We start from the raw sequence: 10423 nt of genomic DNA on the forward strand, positions 1-10423 counted from the left end.
ACGGGTCAGTACAGAATCACAGAACCCGACGAGGAGTCGGGTTTCCGACGCTCATAGTAAATAGGGTCGCCGAGCCGAGCGGGAAGCCCGCTCGGCCAAGGCGTAAAGCAGCAATGATGTGAAGGAACAGTCTCAACTGAGCAAGCGAGGGAGTGGATGCTTGCCGGTCGGACTGATATCCACGCCCGGTCGGACCGATGCCTGCCGAGCGGATGGATGCTCAGCTCGGGGAAAAAGAGACAAAGACAAGGACAAGGGGACATTGGGGAACATCTTCTGACAACAGGCATGTTCGACGATCAGACCATACGCAGAATCCGACGATGGAAGGTCCTACTGTCCCATCAGAGACGTGCTCGAACTGTAGCAGTATGGTGTCAGGCAAGCTCCTCTGACAAGCCCATACTGAGGTATGGTAAAAGGACACGTGTTCGCCTCGGTATGTATGCATAAGCCACTTCGCAGCTCTATATAAGAGCTCTCAGACTTCGCCGGAGGTACGCAATCACGCGATCTTTCGTCTTGACCTGCAGTTGAATGCCTCGTTCCTCGCGTACGGGTCGACGGCCGCCCAGATCTGCTACTCCGCGATCAGATCCACGTCCGACACGTCGCTGAACCCATCCCATGTGATCTGGCTTCCCGGCCACCGGAGCGGCACCCCTTCCTTCCGGTAGATCGCCGCGTAGACGCACAGGGTGCCGATTAGGTTCATGAGACTGGTGGGGGAGAAGCCGAAGATGGTGGTGGGGCGGTGGATCGACCAGGTCACGCCGCCCTCCCTCTTGGACAATTCGTCGAACAGGACGTCTTCCTGGTCGTAGTAGAAGTTGGGGACGGGGAGACGAGGTAGGTCCTCGCTGAAGGGCGGCTCATGAGCGGGGACTTTGCCTAGGGCTTCGAAGGGGCCGAGGTAGTGCTTGCGCCCCGTCTACAGGAAAACGTGACGGAGGTTGGGGACGGAGGGGACAACGGAGGCAAGGACGTTACGGAGCATCGTCACGTTGACGGCGCGGTTCTCGGCCTCGATGGCGCGACTGGCCCAGGCAACGTAGAAGATGTGAGTCACATCGGTGAGCGGGGAGAGCTTAGCGGAGGCGTCTTTGGGGTCGAGGACATCGCACTGGACGTAGTGTACGGGCAGGGCGGTGTCGTCGGCTTTGGTGGCTGGGAGGAGAGCAGGATTGGGGGAACGGCGGGAGACAGCGTAGACCTTCCAAGGGCCGCCGGGGGTGTCGGAGAGCGGGAGGATGTCGACGAGGGACGAACCGACGATTCCGGTGGCGCCGATGATGAGGGCGACGCTCTCGTACTTGACGCCGAGGGAGGGGGCGGAGTCGTCGTCCATCTTCTTCCTCGCCGCGCCGATGGCGCCCGCCCACCACCAACTTATGCTGACGTTCAACTGAGGAAGACAGTGGCGAAATGAGATGCGAATTGGTTGCGTCTTGAGTATCTTATACTAAGTATTACTCATCAATATCTTTATTTTTTTAATTATATAAAAATTATTTTGTACAATATTTATTGTAAATAATGATGATTCCTTCCGCAATCAGCAGCCGTCAATATATACGCACACCGATTTACTCGGCTGACACCAAATGTCGAACGACAATTTACCAAATCATTCACCTAGACATCTTAATTGACCAAAAGGCGTATACTATTTTGGTATTTACCAAAGGACGCACTTTTTCAAGTGCACTTTCCTTTTTATCCTTCTGACAAATCAATTTTTTTTTGTCGTTTTTCTTTTCTCCCTCTTCTCTTTCCTATCTCCTCTTTTATTAACGACATTTAAAATTTAGTTAATTTTTTGATAACATTTTAATACATTTAGAGAAGCTAAAATAAACTATTAACTCCTTGCAACATCAGGAATCTACAGGAACTGAAATCAGTGTAATCTGAGGTATCTAGGTCCATTAGTGAGTTTCGGTCAAAACCCATTTATGAACCTAGACACCTCCGATTGCACCCATTTCAGTTTCTATGAATTCCTGGTGTTACAAGGAGTTCAAATATGTTATCCATTGTTTATTTTGACTTTTAGAAGGTGTTAAAATATAAGAAGAAAAAATTAGCAAAAAAATTCATATCAGACCCACGTTGTGCCTGATATGAATCATATCAAGCCCAACGTGGGCCTGATATGATTCATATAAAGCCTAACGTAGAGCCTTTTTATTGATTCTTTATTCTTATATTTTAACATCTTCTAAAAGTTAAAATAAATAATGGATAGCATATTTGAACTCCTTGCAACATCAGGAATCCACAGAAACTGAAATGGGTGCAATCGGAGTTCTCTAGGTCCATCAGTGGGTTTTGACCGAAACCCACTGATGAACCTAGAGACCTCAAATTACACTTATTTCAGTTCCTGTGAATTTCTGATGTTGCAAGGAGTTCAAATATGCTATCCATTATTTATTTTGACTTTTAGATGGTGTTAAAATATAAGAAGAAAGAATCAGCAAAAAGACTCCACATTAGGCCTAATATGAATCATATCAGACCCACGTTGGACCTGATATGATTCCATATCAGACCCCCAACAATTGAGCATTCCTAATAGAGTGAGTTCCACATTGGGCCTGATATGAAATCATATCAGGCCCAACGTGAGCCTGATATGATTCATATCAGGCCTATCGTGGAGCTTTTTAATTTGCTGATTCTTTCTTCTTATATTTTAACACCTTCTAAAAGTCAAAATAAACAATGGATAGCATATTTGAACTCCTTGCAATATCAGGAATTCACAGGAATTGAGATGGGTGTAATATGAGGTATCTAGGTCCATCACTGAGTTTCGGTCAAAACCCACTAATGGATCTAAAGAACTCCGATTGCACCCATTTCAGTTTCTGTGGATTCCTGATGTTGCAAGGAGTTTAAATATGCTATCCATTATTTATTTAGACTTTTAGAATGTGTTAAAACATAAGAAGAAAGAATCAGCAAAAAGACTTCACGTTAAGCCTGATATGAATCATATCAGGCCCAATGTGGGCCTGATATAAATTTTTTTTGCTGATTCTTTATTCTTCTATTTTAATACCTTATAAAAGTCAAAATAAACAATGGATAGCATATTTGAACTCCTTGCAACACCAGGAATCCATAGAAACTGAAATAGGTGCAATCGGAGCTCTCTAGGTCCATCAGTGAGTTTTGACCGAAACCCATTGATGGACCTAGAGACCTCATATTACACTCATTTCAGTTCCTGTGGATTCCTGATGTTGCAAGGAGTTTAAATTTGCTATTCATAGTTTATTTTAGCTTCTCTAAATATATTAAAATGTTATCAAAAAATTAACTAAATTTTAAATGTTGTTGATGAAAGAGGAGATAGGAAAGAGAAGAGGGAGAAAAGAAAAACGACAAAAAAAAAGTTTGATTTGTCAGAAGGATAAAAAGGGAAGGACACTTGAAAAAGTGCGTCCTTTGGTAAATACCAAAGTAGCATACGCCTTTTGGTCAATTAAGATGTCAAGGTGCGTGATTTGGTAAATTGTCGAATGTCGAATAATGTGCGGATTCACTCCCGGCACTGTAGTAGTTTTTATTTTTTAAAATTTTTTAAAGATATAGTCGATGTATTTAATATTTAAGATTTTAAAATTTAGGAGTTTGAGTATAATGAGTTGGAGTTAATAATTGTTTTTAAGGTTTGGATTTTCTTTTTGGATTATAGTATTTAAAATTAAAAATTTTATATATTCATGATGTACATTATATGTACTTATTAATTATATATTTTAAAATATTTTTAATTATTATTAAATTTCAAGTAAAAATCATTTTGCACAATATTTATTGTATATAATGATGATTCCTTTAGCAACCGTCTGGAATTTTAGATATTCACGGTAAAGTATATGTATTTAAATTTTATGATTTTAAAATTTAAGGGTTGGATTATAATGGATTTAAATTAATAAGATTTTTTTTCTAGCGTTTAGGTTTCTCTTTTAGGTTATAGTGTTAAGATTAAAATTTTTAGATGCACACGAAGTATATTATTTTTCTTTTGGAAATATTGTTTTAGAAAAATAATGAATTCAGGCGCCTAATACTCTAGCGCGCGTAGTCCCACATCATACATTCCGTAGTTGAGCATTGTTCTATAGGGCAGAGATCCTTTGGTCAAGGATCCCTAGATCAGTAATGGACCCCTGTCTATTCGTTAGTGGAGTGAACTATATCCTACTTGTTAAACAGATGGGATTCAGTTCACTCCACCAATGAGTTTATATGGTCTTAGATCCCGGACAAGAGGATATGATTGTTGGTCCCTTTGGAGGCCGACAAGAGGGGAGAGGTGAATTGTCCTGAAAAATAAATTAACCTTTTCTCGACTTATAGTTAAATTAAGAATACTTGTAATTAAAAAATAACGAGACTAATTAAACAGGAAATAGACACAAAGGAGTTAGTTTGCAATAAGAAGATTGCTAATCCAAGGAGAATGAAGCGCACTATCTGAAGATCTCCTTCGGACGGAGTAGCCTCCTACCATGTTAACAACACACAAAGAGAAATAGAGCAAACAGAAATGGATTACAAGTCAGGTTCTTGGACTAAAGTTATATTTATAGCCTTGGTTGAGGTGTCTGGAAGGGTTCCATGCGTCTGAGAGAGAATAAAACTTTATCCCTTTTCGCATAGATCGCGTTTGATCGCGATCTGGATAGAATCTCGGTCCAGGTGCCCGGAAGGGTTCCGAGCGCCCGGACCAAGAAAGTCAATAGAGTTAACTTTTTTTCGATTCGGACCCCCTGCTCCGGTTCAGCTTGCCTCGGTCTAGGTCTTTCGCTCTGGCTCCGCTAGCAGCAAGGGTCTGCCAAGCCCTTGAGAAGCTATATCAAACGCTTCAACCAGGTAACTCAGGACGTTCCATCCGCTACCTCTGAAATATTGATGAGCACCTTCTCCCATGGTTTGGTAGAAGGGGAGTTCTTTCGAGCCCTCATTCGAGAGCTTGTGAAGAACTTCGATGAGATGCTAGGAAAGGCCGCAAGTTACATCTACATAGAAGAAGCTCAGGCGGCTCAACGGAAAGGGGACAAAGTGCCTACCCCCGCCAACAAATCGGAGAAGAGGTCACCCCAACCACCAGCTCAGCCTCTTCCACGTGCCCAGGATGCCCGACTAGGATTCCCACCCAGACAAGACTCCTGGATGCCTCAAAGGGTAGAGGTTGTCCAAGCCCTAAGACCCAGTCAGTGGGGGACCTCGCTATTGCACTTACCATAGGTCCCACACTCATGCCACTGGGGATTGCGTCCAGTTCGCCCGTGATTCTCGACGCATAGCTGAATTAGGCCTGCCTCCACCTGAGATCGCACCCAAACTTTAGAGGTTGATGTCTGGCTAGCAGGCCGCTGCAGGTCAGACAAGTAAACCCCCGCTCGACAATGCAAGTCAAGGAAGCCAGCAGCCAGGCCATGGTAGGGAGCCAGGGGAATCCCTAGAGGACAAGAATAGAGGAAATGTGTCCATCCAAGAGATCGACATGATCTTTAAGGGTCTCACATATGGAGATTCTGCTAGGGCTCGGAAATCTCATGAGCATCGTCTGAAAATACACATTGTAGGATGCAACCGAGAGTAAGCTGTCGGGCCCATAATCAATTTTGGGCCACAAGACCTGGAGGGATTGGAGCTCCCTCATGATGATGCCCTAATAATCAAAGTCGTCATAGCCAATAGTCACGTAGTCAGAGTTTTTGTGGATACCGGAAGCTCTGTCAACGTGTTGTTCAAGAACGCATTGGAGGGCATGCAAATCGATGTCAGTGAGCTCCAACCTGTAACCACTTCATTATACAACTTCACCAGCAATGAAGTAAGACCCATAGGCCAAATCATGCTAGCCATATCATTAGGTAGCGAGCCCTTGGTGAGGAGGCGAAGAAGAACTTTCATAGTGGTAGATTCGTCGTCCTTGTACAACGTCATCTTAGGGAGACCAGCACTACACAAGTTCCGGGTGGCAGTCTCCACTTTCCATCAGGAGATTAAATTCTCTATAGGAGACCAGGTCGGGGAAGTCAAAGGTGAACAATTAGTCTCTCGCAGGTGTTATATTGACATGGTAAAAGTGGAGGCCCGTAAGCCTCATAGAACCTAGGATGGCAGGATCCACGTCATCCAAGAGGAACTTCTTCCTATAGCAGAGGAGCCCATCCCTTGGGAGGAGGTCCAGCTCTATCCCAAGCGTCCGAAAAGCCTCACCCGCATATCAAATGACCTGCCTATCGAGATCAAGATAGATCTGGTCAAATACTTGACGTGTAATAGGGACCTCTTCGCTTGGTTCCCTGAAGAGCTACCCGGAGTCAAACCCAAGGTGGCTGAACACAAACTACATCTTCTGCTTGATTCCTGACAAGTCAAGTAGAAGCAAAACTTCTCAGATGAGCAAAATAAGATCATCCGAGCTGAGGTGCACCAACTCCTGAAAGCAGGGCACATTAGAGAAGTACAATTCTCGCTCTGGCTCTCTAATATGGTCCTGATTCTAAACCCAACAATAAGTGGAGAGTCTGCATCGACTTCCGAGACCTCAACCGTGGCAACCCTAAGGACTACTACTCGCTACCCAGGATTGATCAAATGGTAGACTCGATCTCAGGCTACGAAAGGATTTACATGCTCGACGCTTACCAAGGGTACCACCAAATCCCTTTAGCACGGGAAGATCAGGAGAAGGTCAGCTTCATCACGTCGGATGGTACTTTCTGTTACACCGTCATGCCTTTTGTATTGCGAAATGTAGGAGTTATCTACTAGAGAATGATGGATAAGATCTTCCGAGATTAGATAGGACGAAACGTGGAGGTCTATATAGATGACACCTAATTACCGAGCAAGGGATTGAGGCTAAACTGGAGAAGGTTCAGGCACTTCGAGACATGAAAGCGCCTCAAAATATGAAAGAAGCCTAGAAGTTGATGGGCAAAATAACTACGCTGTCTAGATTCATATCTCAGTCTACAGATCGAGCATTGCCTTTCTTCAAGATGCTCAGGAGAGCGGGCAAGTTTCAATGGGATGAAGAATGCAACTAAGCCTTCGAAGAATTGAAGAAGCACCTGGAGACTTTGTCCTCACTATTTAAACCTATTATGGGGGAGCTACTTTGGGTCTATCTGTTCATCACCCTTGAGGTTGTGGGCGGTGTTGGTAAAAGAGCAGGATGATGTACATCGACCAGTGTACTTCTTTAGCCACTAATTGAAAGGGGTCAAATCTCTATACATGACCTTGGAAAAATTAGTTTATGGATTAGTACTCATGGCTCATCGCTTAAGGACTTACTTCCTAGCACATCCCATTATAGTTATGACCAATAGTACCATGGGGAAGGCTCTTACTAATGTGGAGATAGTTGACCATCTCATCAAATGGGCAATTGAACTGGGAGAATATGACATACAGTATCAGCCCCGAATGATGATTAAAGCGTAGGCCCTGATGGATTTTCTGATGGATGTCCATCAAACTGATTCTGAAGAAACTTGGAAGGTCTACGTAGACTGATCTTCCATCCAACAAGGAAGTAGAGTAGGGATACTTCTAATATCCCCTCAGGAAAATATCCTGCAACTGGACGTTAGGCTAAATTTCAAAGCTACTAATAATGAGGTCGAGTATGAGGCACTATTGGCAGGGCTGCAAGCAGCCCGGCATGTCGGAGACACCCGGGTGGTCATTTATTCAGATTCGCAACTCGTAGCTCAGCAAGTAGCGAGCAACTTTGAGGTTAACAGTGATAAGTTGCAGTTATATCGGGAAGCATATGAGAAAATGGAGGATTTCAAGTCACAGTGACTATGATTCTCCGAACAGATAACCAAAGGGTGGTTGAACTAGTTAAAATGATAAGCTCTTTGACCACTTGGGTGCTGGACAGGTCGATAATCCAAACTTTCCTAATAGCTCAGATAGACTTACAGAACAATGTAGAGGAGTCGATCAACGGGAGATCCCCAATGATCATTTATCTTCAGCAGGGCATCTTACCTACTGATCCGGAGGAAGCTAGATTGATCAGGAAAAGAGCGCATGTATACACTCTGATCGGAGATCAACTATACAAGTGGGATTTTTCCAGACCACTGCTCAAATGCTTAGGTATGGATGAGGCGGAGTATGCCTTGCAAGAAGTACATCATGGGTGTTACGGTAACCACATTAGAGGAAGGATGTTATCTTGAAAGGTATTGCTGGTCGGATATTTCTGGCCCACTCTACAGAGAGATGCTCAGCGATTGGTGAATACTTGATTATCTTTCCAAAAGCATCAAAACCTGCCCCATCGACCAACCGATACGCTGAAAATCTCAATAGTCTCATGCCCATTTGATCAATGGGGCATGAACATTATAGGATTGTTCTCAATGGCACCAGGTCAGAGATGATTCTTGCTTGTAGCAGTGAATTACTTTTCCAAATGGCCGAAAGCAGAAGCCCTAGTTAGGATTACTGAGGGAGTCATTATTCAATTTTTATGGAAGAACATCTTATGCCGATTTGGAATACCACAAAAGCTGGTCTCAGATAATGGATGACAATTCCAAAGACACAAGATTTAGGGATGGTGTCAAGGATTTGGAATAACCCAGGTCTTCACGTCTGTGGCTTATCCTCAAAGTAATGGGCAGACGGAGGTCACCAACAGAGAGATAGTTCGGGGGTTGAAGGTCAAGCTGGATTATGTAGGCGACAATTGGATGGAAGAGCTACCTAGCATCCTCTGGGCATATCACACGACTCCGCGAGAGAGCACCGGGCTCACCCCCTTTCACCTGGTTTACAGTAGTGAGGCAATTGTGCCCATAGAAGTTGGAGTGCCATCCGTAAGAAGGTTGTTGTATGATATGAAAAATACCGAGCGACGACTTTTAGAGCTAGACTTTATTAGTGAAACTTGAGAATGGGCAACTGCCCAGTTAATTGCATATAGGTAGCGGATGCGTCAAAATTATGATAGGAGGGTGATTCCGTGGTTCTTCGGAGAAGGGGACTTAGTGTGGAAAAGGGCAAAACCTGTAGGAGAGGTAATCAAGTTAGCACCTCAGTGGGACGGACCATACAAAATTATTAAAAGGTTAGCGTCAGATGCCTACTATCTGCAAGTCGCTCAGGGTAGGAGGTCGGATCATCCTTGGAGTGTTAACTACCTTCAACCCTATTGTACTTGAGTGAATCACTCATTTGTAAGATTTGAAATCAAGACAACCTGATTGGTCGGGCCTGAAATGCCCAGTCGAGGTAACTCGATCTAGAATATGGGAAAATCTTCTTCAAGACTTGCTTAGGTCGTAGTGCTAATGCTAAAATAGCTTGAGCTCTATTGAGTAAGGACTAAAAGGCATAAGATGCAAAGAGGAAGTGGTAGCAGGAACAGTGAAAATTAAATTAACTCTTATAACTACATCATAAGTACATCGGGCAGATGTTCATGTACAATAGGAAGAGTTATTTAAATTCTGAGAATACATCGTCAGACATCTCTTTAAGGATCCGACGATGATCCAAGAAGTCCTCAGGAGGGTCAGGGGGCAGATACCCTCCCTCCTTGAGTTGTTAGGGCGCTCCCACTGCATCATAGGCCATAGATCAGATGAAGTGATCATCTACTTGCGAGCCAAACTCTAAAAAGTGTAAGTATTCTTCCCAGCTCGCTTGTAGACAATCGCTCTCCCCGGCCTTATAAGTCTCTAAGGCAATAATAGAGCTAGATAGGGCAGATTGGGCCTGAGACAGCTATGCCTGCAAGGAGCCCAACTCTATTGCTTGAGACTCCAGATCTCATATATGATCCATAAGAAGTATGTCCTTGGAGTTCAACTCTTGAGTTAAGCGATCCATCTCGTGCTTATGAATAAGCTTGAAGTCTTCCAGAACTGCGGTTTGTTGAATAAGTTCTGATTGTGCCTTATCCTTGAGGGACAACTCCTCTTGACACTTAACCTCAAATGACTGTAGGAGAACATCAAGTCTATTTTTGTCATCTCGGAGATGGTCAATCTCTAGTTGGGTCTCTCCTAGGGTTTGTTCCCGGGAGGTGTTCACCTTCTTTAAGGTCTTCACCTTCGCCTTTAGTTGGGATACGACTGCAGTGGGTCAGAGATTTGAGACTCTAGGTCAGTAACTCGATCCTTTAAGATCTTATTCAACCGGTGTATATGTAAGAATATCTGGTTTAAGTGTAGAGATTGGGCAAACGTCTATTCATAGTAATAGAAAAGTAAGAACGAAAAGTTAGAATAAGAGGAGGGAAGCCATAAGAGAAAGCGGAAGCTTACCGTGGTGGCAGTTTCAGAGGACAGGTCCACCAGGGCAGGCAGTGAGAAGGTATTCATCGCCTTCATAGTCTGCTCCCATTGAGTTCCTAGTCGAC

General features: G+C 43.9%; 1 pseudogene; it reads right to left on the reverse strand.

The window, feature by feature from the left end:
* Positions 1–505: 505 nt before the first annotated feature.
* LOC122004442 lies at positions 506–5973 on the reverse strand (annotated as a pseudogene).
* Positions 5974–10423: the final 4450 nt, after the last annotated feature.

The sequence above is a fragment of the Zingiber officinale genome, chromosome 7B (assembly GCF_018446385.1).
Source record: "Zingiber officinale cultivar Zhangliang chromosome 7B, Zo_v1.1, whole genome shotgun sequence".
NCBI classification, from domain to species: Eukaryota; Viridiplantae; Streptophyta; class Magnoliopsida; order Zingiberales; family Zingiberaceae; genus Zingiber; species Zingiber officinale.